The 19,797-nt window shown below is 42.2% G+C and overlaps 1 protein-coding gene across 15 annotated transcripts in view; it reads right to left on the bottom strand.

Annotated features, from left to right (window-relative positions):
- The window catches only part of TENM2 (teneurin transmembrane protein 2), a 602,430-nt gene extending 584,945 nt beyond the window's left edge, over positions 1-17,485 (bottom strand). For 11 of the 15 annotated variants that reach the window (XM_052684854.1, XM_052684856.1, XM_052684857.1 and 8 more), the window contains exon 1: positions 17,260-17,484. The gene's annotated coding sequence lies outside the window, so the exon portion shown is untranslated. Of the gene's footprint in view, positions 1-17,005; positions 17,116-17,259 lie in introns of those variants that run through there. The other 4 variants (XM_052684852.1, XM_052684855.1, XM_052684868.1 and 1 more) reach the window with 3 other exon arrangements.
- Between the last annotated feature and the right edge of the window lie 2,312 nt (positions 17,486-19,797).

The raw sequence follows: 19,797 nt of genomic DNA, 5'->3' as shown, positions 1-19,797 counted from the left end.
TGCGTACCTGAAAGACCAAGCGATTCATTTAATAGCATTCAGTCATCATATAATTACGCACGCTGTATACAGCAACCATTTAATGATGCAGCTAAGCCAATTTAGGACAATATGCTCATCCGCTAAGCTATTACAGCTTAGAATGACGTTCTTATCCACTCTAAAGTTCAACTTACCATTAATTGTTTAACACTAATAGAGTTCTGAATAAATACAGTCAACAAATTAGAATGCTACAGATAATTGTAATTAATGTTGCTGTGCGTAAAATTCTACTTTCATGAAGACTAAGATAGCAAAGAAGATGGCTTTGCATTTTGCTAATGAAGTCTGAATTCCTCTATTGCAGCGCTACTTACCATCACCATCTTAATCCAAATTAAAAAGTGTTCCACTAAAAAATAACCATCAGCAAAGAACTTCTGTTTCATAGCAGAATTATTCTCACTGTTGTTTAGTGAGCTCACCAGCAACGGCATCTGTATTCTAAGATTTTCCATTGTGTGTATGAGGAAAATATACATTGTGCATAAATACACAAACATCCCCTTAAGAACCCCAATTTGTGTCGCTGTCTTACTGCTATTTATTGTTTGTCTTTCCCGAATCTATGTTCTACTCCTTCCTTTCCAGTTTTTATGGTCAATTCAAATCTGTGAGAAAACAAACAAACAAACAAAAAAAATCAAAGGCAAATAATACAAAGGATTTTCATCTTTATCTATCCGCTTGTATCTCCTGGTTATATAATCACAGCCATAATCTCTAGCAAATGCAGACTCAATCAGATAGCACAATAATGCTGGAGAAGATCTTTCAAAGCTGTGATATGCTGCAGACTCTAAACCGACCGTTTAAGCTTCAAAAAGTTTCCATCGAATGACCAGATGGAGATGCAATTGCTCAAATCTTCTGCAACAAACATGAGAGCGCCAAGGTCATGAAATGTTAGCTTTGTTTGTCTCATCGGTACTGGGAAGAAAATCTGAAAGAGAAACTTTTATCACAGGTTTCTCCAAAATTATGCATGAGACTACACCGAAGTCTCCCATTCGGTCAGCTGAGTACTTGTTTGTTCTCCATTTTGTGGATCAAATTCTATTATGTTTACTTTGCTGAAATTAATCTGTGAAGTTTATTGTATGCGCTGAGAGTACAAACATGTGTCTGCCTGCCAAGTGCTCTGCTCACATCTGCATGTCAAGAAACATTTTGAGACTTTTAAAATCCATTTACCAAATAAAATATGAAACTCCATTCAAGCTATGCAATTGTACCAGACTTTCAAAGTTATGAGCTAGCTGACTGAATACTGGAAGAGCAACTCAGCTCTACCACCCCAGTTCATTACATCCATAGAATTAAGTGGCAAAGAACCAGAGAAAAGTTAGGTGTGTGGAAGACTGAAAGTCAGAACGTAACAGCAAATACTGAGTCACCTGCTTTGCTTCTATTTGCTATTAACAAAGGACGTAAAATATTACCACTGAAGAGAGGAATAACAAGAAACATTATGGTACATAAAAATTGAAAATACTAAGGCTCATATGAATTCAAGTCATGTAAGCAAAGATATCCTCCAATTAATGATGCACTTGGTAGATAAAACCAAAAGCAGCATATCCCAGATGAATGGCTTCTAATAGATCTTCACAAAGCACAGACTATAAAAGAAAAACAGCACAGTATTCACAATTTCTAGCTACAAAAGGGTTGCAAGCTTCCAAGAACTGGTTCAGACGCAGCTTTCCTTCTCTTTAGCTAACAGACTCACACACAGCTAATACAGCTTGCAAAGAATGCAGCGGTGGTGACTTAGCAGAAAGAACAGAGTGCTTAAAAAAAAATAAAAAAAATAAGAGAAAAAGTAAACCCAGCCTTTCTTGTTCTCACACAAAGAACAGTGCATCCCAATCTTCCTGTAGGGTTTTACTTAATACTGGACTTCACCTTTTTCCTCAGGAATACGGCACTGCCATTTATTTAGACGTAACACCAGCTGTTCGAACACCACCTGTTAGGCATTCTGAAGACTCTACGTAGGGCTGCTCATTTTTATTTTACAGGGCAGGAATTAAAGATGACCTAAAAATTCAGGATCGCTATCACAGGTTTTTTTGTTTGTTTGTTTGTTTTATTTAATTATTATGAAATATTCTCTTTCAGAACAAATTTTCTGGGAACTGTGAAGGAATGAAAGAAATCCATAGTACTTGCAGTCAGAATCACACACAGCATTTGTACGGCTTGTAACTACTGCTATCTGAACTTCAACAGCTTTAACCAAGGTCCTGCACCACCTTGTATGACCAAGCTCCTCCAAACTTACATATTTACTACAGAAAATTCAGATGCTACCTGCAAGTAGCTGAGATAACAAAAAATCTCATTTAGACACCTAGATGTGAACTGCAGGTGCAGTTAGATTTCTAAGTCCAACCATGGTATTTGTTATGTGTACCAAATCCTTTGTGAGACAGAAACCATCGCTAAAAAATCCTTGCCCCTTCAGCTGTGGAAGGGTGTGCAACTGCAACTATTTGGGATTCGGTATTTCAGTTCTAAGAACACACAGTACACGAAAAGCTTGCTCCCAGAAAATGTGGCAGTGACATTAAGGGGATAAACCTCACTTTACCATGGCACCTTGGAAAAGCTCAGAATTCGAAGTGACAGCAAAATTCAGCTTGTATGTGAAAGTTCATAAACTGATCAGGACCAGTCATTGTGTTTTAAGAAATTCATCCACAACACTTCATACACTTGATGTGGAAACACAGAGCTTTGTAAGTGCAGATCTAACCACTGTATGTGTTCTCTCTGCACTGGCTGTTGCCAAACACAAGGCGCCCACGTCCAGACAGATAAATCAATCTGAAGAAGAAAGGCCATCACATTTGCTCATGTGCTGTCAGTTTGTTACAGATTACAAAATGAAAAATCTCTTCCCAGGTATTAAGCATCCACTCCTAATTTCTCATACAGGATAGCAAAGTAGCAAAATGTTGATGGACAGAACGATTGCATCAAGTGAGAAAACAAATCATCCTGATAACAAATCTACAAATTCCTACACTTCTGAATCAGCGTAATTCACCAAGTAGTTCAAGTCGAGGACCCGTTAGAGGGCTGCAGTACCACAGACATTTCTCTTATGAGAGCCATATGTTGGAAAGGCAACAGATACCGAAATAAAGTGAATCCTGCTGTCAAACCGAACTAAGGGACGCAGCTCGTGTCCGGATTGGGCCTCGCCATCACGAGGTATTACACGATGCCAACATGCCATGCAATCAGGTTTCTGCGTGTCGTGGTCATTAGGAAGCAGTCTGAACTACATCTAACACAAGCAGTTCTGTAACCTTCCGCACCACGGTGAAGAAAATTCCCACCAGCTCAAGACCCCACTCTTACCTGCATTCCTGCACGGTCCCAGCAATTAAACACACCTTGCCTCAGCCACAAACTTCAGTGCAGCATCCAGATGATACACAAACAGCCTTATTAACATCCTAGCTCAGAGTTCCACAAGCAGAACGCATTAACACAACAGCTATTCCTTCCCAAACAAGATGTTATGTAACTTCAGTGCATTTTTCCCCACAACATAATTAAGAATTTAAAAGACACTGACCAAAAATAAGCAGTATGCTGAAAATGAATGAAGAACCTCTTAGGACAGGTTCTGCCCCCAAAAAACATTACAGAAAGTGAGAAATTAGTGAAGCTGTAACTGCTGCTTTTTTTTTTCCTGACACAGTAGATGTAAGATGTGCAGTCCCTACCATCCACACACTTGCCCAGCTTTGTTAGAGCAGTTAAATACAGCCTAATGAGGTATATACAAAATTTCCTCACTGTTCTAACCTGCTTTACTTCTTATGTTTTTTTTTGATATATTAAATATTATGTTGGTGTAGTAAGATTTTTTTTTACAAATTATTATATTTCAGTTTGCACTACCTGGTGCTTTCTTTTGTCTTGTAAATGCTGAAATACATAAATCTTCTTCCTCAATGTACTGGATGGAATTTTTCAGGTCAGTCAATAGAACCTTTTTAATATCTCATGAAGACTGAAAGATAAAAAGAAAAAAAAAAACAAAAACAAACTCGAATTGTACTTCATTCCAATGTACATGTATAGCTCTTTAACTGGTAAACAACACATATTTTGGAATGAAAAAGCTCCGTAAGTACAGTGCAAATTATTTATTTCAATAATAATTCTGCAGTTAAATACCTCCTGTTAGCTAACAAGAATTTATTTCAGACTTCCTCTTCCATCTTCATGGAACAAGTAAATAACAAAATCTAATTCCCACATTTATTTTTTGAAGGAAATGTTACGTATACATTTGTATTCAACCAAAAGTTAAAGAAATTTATCTCCACACAGAAACAAAATAACAGTCTGTATGGTGCTGTGCTTTTTTCAAAATAGATTCTGAGCAGCAAGAATTTCATCTGAGATTGCATGCCAAGCCTCAACTTGAGCCGCACATTTGTAAACTTTCACTTGAAATTACTGATGCACAGAAGATGGTAGATCCATCATTTTTTTGTCAATGCTTGCAGACTTTTTTTGTTGTAGTTTTGCTTTGTGTTTACTACCACTCCGAAATAATCAGTTATCCAATGCTTCATAGGCGAACGCTGTGTAGCTAGCAAAACGAGGTCATAATAGGAATCGGTATGTTCTACAAAAAAATTACTTTGCAGGTAGCTAATGGCAATTCATTTAAGTACACTAAGGAAGTATCATTGGCTGATGACAAAACAGACAAACAATTCACAAACAAGAAAAACATACAAGAAGAAAGCACACTTGTTTCCTAGCCACAGTTGAGAAATGCCTAACAAGATGTTTCAAGAGAAGACACATTCCTTCCCTTGCCCTTGTAAAAGGGTGTAAGCATGCGTTACCCAAAGCCTCATCCACTGACCCAACCGGCATGACCAGTGTGACACAGGATGTCAGTGCCACAACAGCCAACGCTGTACTGGAACAGATAAACTACAAACTCACAAAATCAAACTTTTAGAGACAAGTATTTTCACATCACTAATTTTTTATTTAGCCATCTACAGCAATGGCATAAGTTTGAAAGCATAGACTAATTCAAAAATAACATCAGCACATTACCTATGATAGCTACTCAATGAGTAAGTAAAACGGCATAACAAGACTTCACACAGTCCTGTTTTACCATCACACTTAAGAAAACCACCTCACCTAAAAAGTGAACTGAGCTTTGGCATGATATAGCAAGCTAAGCAGCATCAACTCTTTCCTTTGGGAGCCTAAGACACTAGATCCATTCTCCCAATGAAGTCACTGAAATATCTGTACAGATCACAGTTCTATTGCTAGAGGTGAAAGACCCAGTTTAACAAAACCTGAAAAAACACTGCCAAGTTTGACAGATTTTAAAGCTAACGATTCAGTACCATTTGCTACCTGACCTTCATTAGAACTTTTTTCATTATCATGTTGCAAAACCCATTACATTACTGACTGAAGCTATTAGTCACTAGGAAGCCATAACCACGTTCCCCAAAATGGGGAATCATCATTACCATTAATTTTGAAGGATAGCATTAAAAGAGAAATACTGAATATTTTAGCTGCTAATTCCACTGTAATTTATATTATTAAAGCATACTGGAAGGTTATGCCAGCCTGGATGATTGGTCATTTTTTCTGAACACTTCTTCTTGAGGGAAAGCCTGAATAGTATCTAGGGCATCTGTATTTCCCTATGATCTAAAGCACAATCTTGTTTTCTGTGCTTCATTTCACATCAGGTTCAATCACTAAATAAGTATGCCTTTTTCTTTATTTGGCACTAGATGTGGTCTCATTAGCTATTTGGGTGATACTGCTATACTTGGGATACATGATGCCAGATTAATTGCTTGCAGTACACAAATAGTTATCAGTGCAAAATTTTAACTGCAGAGCTAGAAGGTTGCTATAGCACTTAAGTCTTTTTGCTAAGCTGCTCTCTATCTTAACATCTTAGCTTTCACTCATCCTTTAAGAGAAAAACCGTTATCACCCTTAAACAACTCTAAAACAGAAAAAAAAAGCTGAACTAAAAACACCACAGCCCACCCTGTAATCACAAGAATTATAGTGAGCATGTTTCAGAACTCTGAGTGTGTATGCATGCATAAACTCATGTATACACATGTGTACATATATATCTACACGCACATGTATAATCTCATACAGCACTTTAACTGCTAAGGTCTCTCTTTGCCTCTCTTAAATTACCCAGCTTTTCAGTTCTGACATTAAATAGCATGCCAGTTACTTGAAAAATACATCATTTCTAAGAAATGTACTCAGAAAACAGGGTTGTTGTGTTTTTTTTTTTTTGTTTTCTGTTTTTTTTTTTTTTTGTTGTTGTTGTTGTTGTTGTTCTTTATAGGCATCTCTTCAGATTGACATAATCCAGTACTGTGTAGGACAACACAGCTAGGGAGACGTCCATTATGAAGTTTACTTGTCCATTCCCTAGCTGCAAGTCAGTGCCAGTGGCAGCTCTATCATCCTAAGTAGATGTTTGTTTATCTGTTCTGCAATATCACTCATGGTACTTCTCTGCTTCCACAGATAGAATTTTTCACTGCTTGACTACTTTTATCAATTGAAAGTGGATTTTAGTTTAGTTTCCTGTACTTTCTAATCTCAACCTTATTTAGTGAAACTGATCCAAGCCCCAGGGAGGTCCTAACTGAGAACAGGACTGAATAAAGTGTACATGAAGCTGTGCCAGCTGTGGGAACGAACAAATAACCCTTCTGGACTGGAATTCTTGTCTTGCAACAGTGAGATGTTCTGAAGTGGAAAAGTCCTTTTGAAAATAACTTTGTACCCAGGACGAGCAGAAATTAATGCTTGCTGAAGAGACAACTAACAAGTGGGGAGTCTGGTAAAATAGCTGTTCTGTGGGATTAAAAGGGCTACTCTGGGCACTCAGCATTCTGCTGAACCTGAGCCTTCATAACTGAAAAAACTGAACCCATAACACACCAGAAGGAAGCAGCGAGCAGGCTACCCAGCTACCATGTATCTCAAGTATAACAGTTATTTTAGTTACTTCATAAGACTCATCCACAGTCAGAGTAATCACAAAAGGAGAGATAGCTTCTATAATAAAGCTGTTTATCTGAAATTAAAAATTGGATTAATTTCTTTTTTCCTCCTACGCTACTGCAACTTCATCCAACTTCTATCACCTTCCAAAACACTTACTAATTGAAACATTTTCATTTATATAAAAAACAGGCAACATGATGGCATAAGGTGCACAATTAGCAAACCTACAGACAAACATCTTTCCACTGAATTGATATATTTCAGGCAGTACATTCAATTCCCAAACATATACACTGCAGCAAATCAAGAAGGAAGTTTTTAAACACAGAAGGGTAAAAACTAACCAGCAGAATTCTGTTCACCGCTAAGGGGCAACAAGCCTGGATCCTAATCTACAGGACACAGCCCTTTTTCTAAGCAGAGAACAAACCTGTTTTTCAGTGCATTAGCTAATTCTGCCCCATTTTTCCCCTTACTGAAAAAAGATTGTTTTCCATAATACAGAAAGCCATTATGGTTTTACTATGAGAGCAAATAACTATGTTAAATAACTGCAAAGAAAGGAAGATGAATAATGACTCTACAGACTACCACAGTAATCAAAGTGGAATTAAACATTCATTCAGAACATTCCACTTTTACCTATAACACACTGGTAATAGACCTAAACAAGATCTCATACACAATGGAAGAAATGGCATCAAGTATTCAGACAACTTCTGACAACAAGATAATCAGTCAACAATGAACATTAAACTACACACCTGTAAAATTTTTCCCATCAATATCATAGCTGAAGAGAGAAAGGAGGGGAAGAGGGATAAATGGTGGAAGGAGAAGCAGCGTCACGGCATACATTTGATAAGTTCACCAGCCAACACAGACAGCAGTAATCTACAGCATACAGCAATGTGCATCGTGAGTGCTCACATGGGCAGACCCGTTCGTAACTAATACAAAGGATGTCCCTGAACTGCCCCAACCAAGTCAAACAATTCTTGCTCATGGAGCTTCTGAATACAGGTGGAGTGAGAAAGCAGACAGCAAGAAAGACCTGCAGCCACATTAAACTCTGTATCTGGGCACAGGAAACAAAGAAGAGCAGCCATCTACTTTTTGGCTTGCAACAGAAACTCTCTTCACCATCCAGTTAAAACAGTAGCTGGCATCAGCAAGGTTTAATCCAAAGCCACTGCAGTCACTGTGAGAAACTCATTAACTCCAACTGCCACAAGTTCTAACTCACAGATAAGAATTTGTTGCTGCTTATTTAGAAAGTAAAACTGGTTAGGCATAAATCATAGCAGGCCATGATATTAGTAAAGCACAACCTAAGTAGTAAATGAAAATTCATTAGCAAAATTAAGATGACATCCAACTATCTTTAATGTTTCCTTCTTTAAAAATCATCAATTAAAATGCAAATGGATGACAATAGGACAACGACGTTTCTAGCAGAGCTCGCCATAAGCTTGCCACAATGCCTTTCCCACACACAGGCATTTGAACACCAGCAGGACAGTAATGATGATTTGCAGGATTAACCACAGAACTGAAACACCTATTCCAAGCTTAACTGTCTTTAAATATTTGTACGTTGCAAATTTATGGGAACTCGTACTTTGTAATTCATAGGTATAAATTATTTGTTTTGATAGCAACTGCTTCAAGATTTTGGGAATATCAATCAGATTTCAACTAGGTCCTGTCCAAACTTGACTAATCCAGTTCGACTGTAAGTAGGACATGTAACACTTCATTCAATGAGTCAGGAAATTTTCAATAATCAGACAGTTTAGTACCTAGGGCTCAGTGGAAAACCTTGGCCAAATGGAGGTACTACAAAGCAGCAATTTAACAGCTTTTGAGAAGATCCAAATTTCACACCTCATATCACTTACCTTCCACAGGAAAAACAGAATTCAGAAGTGTCATGGTTGTCTCCTTTGCATGGTACCACCAGGGAAAAAGGGATAGACCATCCGCGTTGGGATTTTCAGCAGTGACTGAGTTCCAGCATTCCCCAGGAAGACTACTGTGGTAAAGAGGGTGACACAGTTCTCCCTACCCTCTGTGCAAAGACGAAGGGCCATTCAGAAGCTGGTCTTCTGCTAACTAGGGTACAATTAGAAACCCTAATCCTATCCTAACATTAAAAGACCTGCAGAACTGGCAGTGATTAAACACTCCCGTTCGGGCACAGCCAGTGACAGTCATGGGCAGAGAGTGACAGGCATGAAGGAAGTGCTTAAGCTGCTCTGAAAAAGAGCTATCTATTAGGGGCTTGTATTTTGGACGTTCTGAGAAACACAGGGGGAAACGATTACTGATCCTTTAAAGAAACAATGCAGAGAAAAAAAAAGGCAATTCAAGCCTGGAGTTAGCTGATACAGAATGCCAGCCGAACTAGAGCAACCTGCGGAGGCCCCTGGGATTGCTGAAAAGATGGAAGAAGAGTTTCAGTTAGGTAATTAAAGCTTCAATAGAAGAATAAATACCCCACAGGCAATCCATGGGTTCTTCTCACCTCTCACCACTTCTTCTCTCCAGCAGTGACAGCTGCTTGTGAAAGTGAAAGGAAAGGTCTCTCTGACTCAACTCATTAGCTAATAATCCTCAGCGGTGATACAAGGAGCACAGTACCAGGAGGGCTGCCAGCCCTTCCCTGCACTAGTCCTAAGCAGAACGCAGGGCTGCAGGCGTGCCAGGGGCTCCCTCAGAAAAGCAATGCAGCAAAGCTGCCAATGGCAAGACTGAAAGAGAAAAGATGCACCCCATGGCAGCTGAGTAACACTCATGTCACTGTTCTCTGCCATTTGTCTCCTTCCTCTTCTTCAAATCCCCACGGCGAACAGGCCCTGATGCAGAAGGTGGCACCTTCCTGGGGAGCAATCCCACAAGTGGGAAGATGAGAGCTGACAGTGATCTGCTGTGAATTCACTGCAGCTTTTTGCAGCTTTTTGAAACAATGGTGACTTCAATTCCTTTAAAAACAAACAAACAACAACAACAAAAAAAAACACCTACATTCTGCTGCCCAGTGAGCACACAGGTGCTGGTCCTGAACACTGACAGGCCTTTCTACAGAGGTCTGTTCTGTGCAGGTTCACTCACATCACTCCTCAACCTCAAATAGGTTCTGCAGAAGGAAAAAGGTGACAACGCTCGGGGTTTCAGTCTGTTTTTCCATAGGAAAGCTGAAAGAAAGGCAACCATACAACTTATCCTTTATTCTGCGGCAGAGGCCATGGGTGTCAGCTCAGATTTGCACTGCAATGCCACATACTTCAGTACTGGTTAATAAAGCTGCAACCTCCAGATTCGATGCTGCACTGGAGAACTGCTCAAACTGCTCCGTGCTTCCAGCAAGCAGCTGGAGGGAGAGGGGATGATTTTGGTCAGTCTCTATGCAGGGAGACAATTACTGCCAGCTCACTCCCAGCAAAAGCAAGCTTTGGATCCTGTGGTTATCAATCCTTTACACAAATCTTAGCTATTTTTTGTTCTTTAGATTATTAATAATATACTTCACTGTCTATTTCTCATACACATTTTTGGAAAGACCTAGCCACCAAGAGCACACACACATTTATTTTGGATGCCTTATTTAAAACAGATACATCATGTTTTCTTTCCCAAGGATTCCCAGGAGGTATGGATGCAAGATAACACCCAGAGGGACACAGAGATCTCACCTTAAAGGAAGTAACTCTGTTGAAAATTTCAGGCATCTTATAGGTGCCACTCATTTCTAGACAGTCAACTTCTGAAGAAACGCTCTCCATTGCTAACACTGACCCACACGCTCACAGCTTCCCAGAGCAGTTTGTCAGCAATCTGCCACTGATCCTTAGGCCACATGTCAACAAAACAGAAGTAACTGTGAAGCTGTCTGCCAGACAAATCTTCTGTATCTTATCTGTCAGCAGACGTTCACGTGTCACAGGAATGTTCATATAAGCTTCATCAGTATTTTAGCAAACTGTACATATATAATACAATAAATGCAGACAAATCAAACTGTTACAAGAGTATTAAGATTACAGATCCACTTTCATGGCACTCGGGTTTACTTACATCTATAGTTGCAATTATAATCTTTCAAGTCATTCATACATTTAGACAACTCTTAGTTTACTTAAGAAATTTCCCCATGATTGGAAGGAATCTATCAAAATAATTACTTTCCCTGTATGATTCAGTAATTCCTGTGCCCAGCCAGCTATGCTGAAGTGGAAAAGGAAACAATTTCCCTTCCCCTGTTTGGGCCTTCATTTTATTTATTTTTTTTGAGGATGCACATCTTCATCATTGGCAAACCATCCAGCTCTCTAGCACAAAAACCAATGGCAATTATAAAAACATTTTCTCTTTGGAAAATAAACAATTATAAAAAATGAATACCAAAGAAAACATACCCAAAGAGAATATTCTGCATTTCTGACCATAGTCACGCCAGCTCCAAAAGGGCAATGACATTCTGGATGGCCCTATTCCAAAAAAATAAGCAACCCACAAAGCAGATGCACCAAGAATCTGCCTGTATGTGCACTCAGACCTGTTATCTGTGTACATATGCACTAACGTGAAGAACTACAGTCTTTAAAAGCCTACTTAATCAGTAACAGTGCTTACCAAAGGAGGTACCTATGGAATGACTGGTCAAACAGCATGCACTGATGGGCATACTAATGAAATTTTTTAGGACTTTTTGGCAGACAGTTAAGTAATGAAACTGCACAACATTTGCTATAAGACGGTTCAAAAACTATTTTAATATTGCAAGTATCTCCTGCTTGATATTCCTTTCTAGTGAATATATACTTTATCCACTCTAATGCATTTAATATTTACCAATAGAATTTAATTTCAAGTGGTACAAAGCCAACATCTCATTTTTTCTCCCAAAATCTGCTTCCAATAAAGTATTTCATACTATATTGGCAAGGCACATGTAGCAAGTAAAGTGAGCTTCATTTTCAAGATAAAAAATCTTTTATCTGGTGTTGCTGTTATGTTTCAACATCAAGTATTCTGCCTTTCTAAATGCTCAATAGTTTTTTTGGTTGAAAAAGCTATTTACACTGCTTTTAGGATGTTGGAGCACACTATTATGATAACTCTTATTGCAGTGTAGATAGCTGCGTTTTAAGGAGAGATTAGAAAAGCCACCAGGCAATCTATACTTGCAAAATGCTTTGGAAAAAATTTACTACATTGAATGGATATGCTATGTTTTACTGTTTTATTTATGTTTACACATAAATCCTATACTACTATGAACAATGATTGCAGAACAGCATGTATATGGTTTCCACTTACATATATTCATATGTGTCTTTTCAAGCTTATAGTTTTCCACAACACAGTTTACAGACAGCATGTCAAAAACCACAATTCAAACAGAACCAGCTTTTTTGACTTAAGAAAAATGACTTGTCTAAGTGTTTTCACCCCCAGTAAATTAACAGACACTCTCACATAGCTAACCATGGAAATACACGCACACAGACAGGCTGTTTGCTGTCCCACACGACGCAGCACGTAGAAACAACTCACAGGCCTCAGTTCACATCTGCAACCACATCTCTAGGTCTTAGACTGCCGTTCCAAACTGCACACTGGATAAGCAAGAGCAGACAGTTGTGTCGCTGCCTCCTGCCTTGCAGCACATCCCCCAGGAGCACCACCTGCTGCTCTTCACACGCAGCCCCATGCACAGCCGTGCCCAGAGCTGCCTCCACATGCAGCCTCTCCACAACGACTTCGCTCACAGAGAGTGCTTCCTTACTCTTAGGAAGTCTTTCACTGATGTGTCTGCTAATGATTTTGATAGATTTGCACACCCCTGTGAATGGTCTCTTGTGCTTTCCTCACCTGTGTGGTCTGAGAAGGAAAAGATAGGTCTGGAGACTTCAGGCGAGTCAAAAGCTTTTAAAGCTCCGACTGAGGACACACAGGTGGTTACAGCACACCTGACACAAGCATGAAAATATTTCAGGAAAAACTGCTTGTATATTTTACACAATTTTAACATGTATCTGTAGGTCTCAGCTTGTGCTTTGGCTAAACAAACACATCCACATACCAAAACGGTCCCTCAAGAACAAAACTAGAATGCCAACTATTATCCAGAAACAAAAAGAGTGATACCTTGTTCTTAATTTTCCGACGCTACCTGAAGACATTTGGAGTTTCAAGCAAACAGAGAAAGATACTAAAACACAAGCCAAAAAAGAACAGTGCCCCAAAGCCCAGATTGCCCACCTCGCTGCAACCTGGTGTTCCATCGACTGTGCCACAAAATGAATCCCTCTAAAACCAGCCCCTGAGTTACGGACGTGCGAGCTGCAGTGAGTGGTTCCCCAGAAGGATCTGAACACGGCTGCTGCTGTTCAGCACATGGCATCACACCCACAACTCAGCGCCGTGCAGCTTGGTGCTAAAATCCCATAATTACATCCCTATATAGGAGACTACTCGGTTATTAATGCTCCTCAATAAATATGAAAGGAGACAATTTATTACTATTTGGCATTGAATGTCAGTCAACTCAGCCAAGAAAAACCTATTTTAAAAGTTAATAATAAAAAATGAATAACATCTAAGCTTAACGTATTTCCTGCTTATCCAAAAAGTCTATTTGATAATATTGAGTTAGTCAGCAAGGTGGATTTAAAACAATGCATTTGAACTTCAGCAGCATTATGAGATCCCAATGCAGACCAATAATTGTGAGACAAAATTCAGCTAACAGGAGATGTCCCAATGCATCTCCTAAATCCATACATGGATTAGGCAAGACTATATTGCAGGAAACATTTTACTCCAGAATGCCTCGCTGCAGCCTCTCAGCTAAATGAAAGCTGTGACTCCGAATAAGGATCAGCACACGAGGTCCTTTAAGGCTGCACAGACAGCCAGGACACCAATCTGGTCCGCTCTGTGGCTGCAACATCAGATACAGCCAGAGGCATTTCATACGCTGCCTCCTACATAAGCTAAAAGCACACCGCACATGAACCGTTTTGTGCAGTGAAGAATTAAGAGAAATGAGTCACTGCCAGTTGGGAGGAAGTCTCTGGGATTGACAGAGCAGGTCACAAAGTACAGACCAGTGCTGCACATGTTTAGTAACAGCTGAACTATCTCCTCTATTCCAGCACTATAAGCAGAACGTGAAACTATTCTTCCTGATAGAGATCTTGTGAAATTGTAAGTACAACACCATTAAAAAGGAAAAAAAAAAAAAAAAAAAGTCTGGAAAAACCCCGCTGTATTCATCATATACAGCCTTCTGAAAAAGCAAGGCAGGACTAACATCTCTCTGATCAATCAGTTTAGAAGAATGGATTTAATTGAACTGATATTCTAAGGCTGTATTTACTTCTCTGCACACTGAGGGGGAAACAACAACAACAACAACAAAAAAACACCAAAAACCTCAGCCCTTTTAGAACTACCTGTTCGTACATTGGGTAATTTTTTTTATTTATTTAAGGTCCATCCCAAAGAATTGTTGGCCTTCTCTTAAGCACGGACTTCAGTGGTGCTGCCCCTGCATGCTCCTTCTGCCACGAACAGAAAGGACTGAGGGTCAAACTCGCAGTTAACTACAAACAAACACAAAATAGCTTTTCAAACATCAGTATATTGACTGGAGTGGTCCAGCAGTGGCTTGAGCTTCATCTCCATTTAATATGACCTTCCGTTTAGTTTGACCTCTCAGGCAGGGAAGTCTAGACATTGACCTTGGTTGAACAGAAGAAACATTTTCCTTTTTCTATGCTGTTCTAAGGAATTTCAAACACAAGATCCCTAATCCAGCTAACACCTTTACTTACTATAACAGCAATGTTTTGCACAAGAAATTTTCTTTGGCTGCAGAAACCAAACTGTCAGCACGGGGCAGGAATATGCCAAAGTCTTGACCACAATATATCACAAGATGATACACAGTGCTGTTTTTCCCAGAAATAAAACCGTTCTTGAAAAAGCCAGAGCAATGTGATTGTAAGGCCCCTCAAACCAATGTTCCTATTCCTATTGAGGTCTGCAACCTAACAGGAGCAAGTTGTCTCATGCAGCTCTTTGACTTGCAGTACAAAATATCAAAAACGAAAATACTGTTCATTTTAATTAGAGGAAAACATCACTAGTGATGCTCACATGTTAATTTTCTCCAAGCCATATAATCAGTTGAAATCTTAATGACATAGAAATATGATTATTTTATTTTCATTATCCACATCAGAAATAAGCACACAGAGAATTAAAAGATTACTGCTTTCATATAAGCACTATTTAATAAGAAATGTTTAGAAATAAGCAGAATAAAAATCAAACAGATTATCCAGATCAAGACTTTTTTTTTTTTTTTTTTTTTTTTTCTTTTAATATTCTGAACATGCGCTAACATCTGAAAGAAACAGTGGTGTGAGTCGTTAGATGTTACCAGGACAAGAAGAAACCACAGCTAAAAAGTTTTTCCCCTTGAAGTGATTTAAAGCCCAGACTTCACAGCTGGCTTCTCACATACAATACAATCTAAATCACTGCAAGATATTAATATTTTCCACTTATTACTCAGAGACCAGAAACCTCAGCATAGGAGCCAAGCTAGATTAGTCTTTAACCTGGTTAGTGATTTGCTAGCATGCACGGCAGAGATGCCCACACAGATTGTTTGTACACACTTTAAACCTTGCCCACACAAGAAATGCCGGTATCACCTTCAGGCTGCCAGCCCCGGTGGAATCACCCTTTGCCCAGCCCTTACACGAGTCCCTTAGAAAAATACCCACCATCATCAGACACAGCGGAGACTCACCAGCCTCTCAAGATCAGTGTGAAATGAATTCTGACACAAACATCCTCCAGAGAGAACCGCTCTGTGTTCTTCTAAAGTTTGAAAAAGCGCCAAACCACACAACCAAGGTTAAGGACAGAACTTACATCAAGCAACCCTACTAACAGGTGACACTGCTCCTGCACCAGCTCCTCACAGGGCACACAAGGATCTCCTTTTGGAAACGGAGGATTTTAAGCAGCGCTCCATGAAGCTCTCTGTGAGGACGCTGGGTAACTGCACTGCTGACAGCGTGTTCTGTACTGCTTCTATCCAGCCCTGGTTTCTGAGATTGCTGTGTTATTGCTGCTTACAGACTTCACTTCTGTGAAGCGTACACATTTGGAATTTCTTTGATCTGATTTCCCTTTTTGCCTATAATTCCAAACATGTAGGCACAGCCTTCGATTCCATGCTCCCGCACTTGAATGCTGCACCTGCTTTCTCCACCTAACGCACTGCTGGTAAATTTGCACAAGTACAAACCAAACATTTTCTATAGAAATACACAAATACATACAGACAGAAATATAAACACAGACAGTGCTCGTCACTGCACCTCGCACCCCTTCACGAGACAAAACACTTAAGTAAGAGGGAAAAATAAAAATAATAAAAAAAAAGAAATCATAAGCAGCACTGTAGCACGCCAGCAGCACGAAGCCTGAAACTGTGCCAGCTGGATGTTTACAGCAGCACTCACAAACATCCTACCAAGTGCGCTGCACAGCGAGGCGCTGGGGCCGCCAGCCCGGGGCTGCGCGCCGCCGGACTTGGGTTCGGAGCGCGGTGCCTCCGGGGGACCCGCACGGCCCGGGTTGGTTCCGAGCGGCTCCGCGCCGGGCTGCCCACGAGACACCGCGCGGTTCCGCGCTCGTAGGCTACGAGCAACGCAACGCCGCTGTCCGCGCTGCTCCCTGCAGCAGCGAGGCGAAGCGGCGGGCACCGATTTCGATCCCCGTTCGGTGCACGGCCGCCCGCCGCCCCCCGTCCTTTCAGCCGCTCCTCACCCAGGCGCACCGCGCACAGCAGTTTCTGAATCAGCGATACCTTTCCACGCTCTCGGCGCAGGCTGATACAAAATCGTGCTTCCTCCTCAGGCGCGTGGGAAAAGGGGAAAAACCGAGAGAGGAGCGAAGCAGCCTCACGGACGGCGGCAACACCGGGACGCGGGGACGAGCGCAGCAGCGGGGCTGGAGGCGGCGCGGCACAGCGCGCGGGGAGCGCCCCGGGGCCGCCGGCAGCTGCGAAGCGCAGCGCCCAACTGCGGGGAGCGCAGGCAAGGAAAAGTGAAGAGCATTTACCGGCAGCGGCAGCAGGTCGAGCAGCCCGAGTGCCTCGCCGCGTCTCTGGGAGATAACTTCGCACCGGCGCGGATTCCTTCACTGGCGAGGGACACCCCCTTGCTTGCTTGCTTCCTTCCTTCCTCTCCTTCCCGTCCCGTCCCTCCCCCGTGCAGCGGCGCAGCGGCAGCCTCCCGCCGCTCCCGGGCAGCGTCGCGGCACGGGGCTGCGGGCGGAGGAGCGCGGCCCCGCAGCCGTCCGCCCAGCCGCGCTCTGTCTGCGGCCCCGCCGGCCCCCGGCTGCACGCGCCGCGGCCGGGCCGGCAGCCAATCCCCGCGCTCGGCACCCGGCCGCGCGCGCGCGGCACCCCCCGTGCGCAGCCTGGGCCGGGCGGCGGCGGAACGGGGGCGGCGGCGCCCCGGTGGCGCGGAGGGGCCCTACGGCTTCGGCCGGCACCGCGCCTCGCGCCGCGCCCGTCCCCCGGCGGCGATGCCCTGGCCGCGCGCTGCCGCAGAGGTGCGGCCCCGGCGCGGGGACGAACGGCGGCGGGGGAAGGACGGAGGCGCTCCGCGGAGGCCGCTGCCGGCCGTTCCCGCAGAGCCGTGAGGTGGCGTCGCCGCCGCGGGCCCGGCTCCCCGCAGCGAGCGTCCCGCGACCGTCCGCGCCCCGTGGCAGCGCCGCGCCGTGCGGGGCTCCCCGGCCTTCCCGCAGCGCTAAGCCCGCGGGTCCCTGACTCGCTTAGTGCTGGTGCGGCGCCTCCTTTTCACCGCGAAACAAAAATAAATGAATAAAACCAACCCTCGTCCCTAGAAGACCTGCTAAAATATCGCTTCCCTCTTTTTGACACAAGTTCGGGGCGTTTCAAGAAACAGTTTTGCGCTTCTTCGGGGAGGAAACAGCTCAGCAGCATCCTCCTGTTGAGGAAGCAGCCACTAGAACCAGGCATTCCTCCACACCACCACCACATCCCGCCTCTGAGCCTCGTGCACAACAGTTCACCCTTCTGTAGGGTGCAATTAAGCACTGACTGTCACCTAAATCTCCCCTCTCCTTTCACTACCAACCAGTGACAGCACCAATAGCACCAACAGGCAGCACCACAGCAGCACCCATCTGGCCAGAGAATGGCATGCTGGCATGAGCTGATGGCAACATATAACTTTTTGGAGACTGTGGCAAGGCCAGGGGAAAACAGCTACTTAAATTAATTGGGATACCAAAACCCAAAGTAAAAGAGTTTCAGATGGGCAGCGCACAGCAGCACAGTCTTATAGCTGCTGGTAAAACATGATCTTTTGTCTGTATTTCATAAAAAAGAAAACCTGTGTTGAGAAAGGAACTGGAGTGTGGTGCATTACCTGTAGCATACCGTAAATGTCTGATTAGAGAGAAACTACAGCAGAGTTAATTTTCCAACTGCAGCTATAGTTTTGTAATTGTCAACAAAGAGCAGGAGTTTGAAGGGGCAATCCAGAAATCAGCAGGGAAGTATCTCTCAGCTTTTCAAGGTTAATTGAGAAGAGGGAATAGCTGAGCATAGTAGCAGAGCTTGGCAAATTACATACAATGTTGTAGCTTGAGGACTGCATTTATTCACAGGGGTGAAGAACGTCCATGCAGCCACAACTTCTCCCTGGCCCCATCCTCTTCTACAGCATTTCACAAATGTGTCCTTGTCTCAGATGCAGCAGACTAAATTTTAACACAGTGTGCATGGTGATGTGTTGACTCTGCAGAGAGATGTCCGTATGGAAGTACCACAGCGGGCGTTGTACTGGAAATAACGTCTGCTTGAAAACAGACTGCAAAAATGAATGATAGAGATGTATTACAAAGATTGTTGCAGTTAAGTAATGAGTTGTCCATGTCAAGATGAAAGATCGTGAATTAAACTGAGATGGGACACAAATCTTGTCACCCTATGTTTCAACGCTACACAGGTTCTAGTGAAAAAATTATGGAATGTCTGTAATTGCAGCCCTTAACACACGTGTCCTGATCCTTATGAGGATTAAATAGAAATTAGCAAAACACAAAGCATGCCTAGACTGTATGTTGTAAAGATCTTTGCAAACCCTACTCTGGTAAAAGTATTTCTAGTAGTGATGCAGAGATTGTGTCAAGAACTTCTTGATGTCTTCATCAGTGATTTGAGAGAGAACAAATGGGCAGTTAAATGCCATAGAACAAAGATTTGTTGATGGTCAATTATGATGCATCCATCCTAACTGGTTAATGGCCTAGGCCAATCTCGATGCCTTGGTAAGGTGACCTCATTTGTTCAAAACAAGGTCAGGTGTCTACTAAAAAAAATACACGAGTTACATTTCAATTTGGGGGACTGTTTTCCAGAAGGTAGTTTACCAAAAGTGGCAGTACTTCATCCCGTTGAATGACTGATGCAAACCCAGTGCCACAGCCTGGTACACAGCACAGCTACAACAGGAAGGGCAGCTGAGGGGGCATCACAGCAAAATCAAACAAAAATGACGTGTCTAGGCATTATAAGACCAAAGCTGGCTTCGTGACCACAGCAAGGATCAGTGGTGACTATACAAA

The sequence above is a fragment of the Tympanuchus pallidicinctus genome, unplaced genomic scaffold, assembly GCF_026119805.1.
Source record: "Tympanuchus pallidicinctus isolate F22 unplaced genomic scaffold, pur_lepc_1.0 scaffold21, whole genome shotgun sequence".
Taxonomy (NCBI): domain Eukaryota; kingdom Metazoa; phylum Chordata; class Aves; order Galliformes; family Phasianidae; genus Tympanuchus; species Tympanuchus pallidicinctus.
Note: the sequence above shows the minus strand (reverse complement) of the source record. Positions and strands in the feature narration are given on the sequence as shown.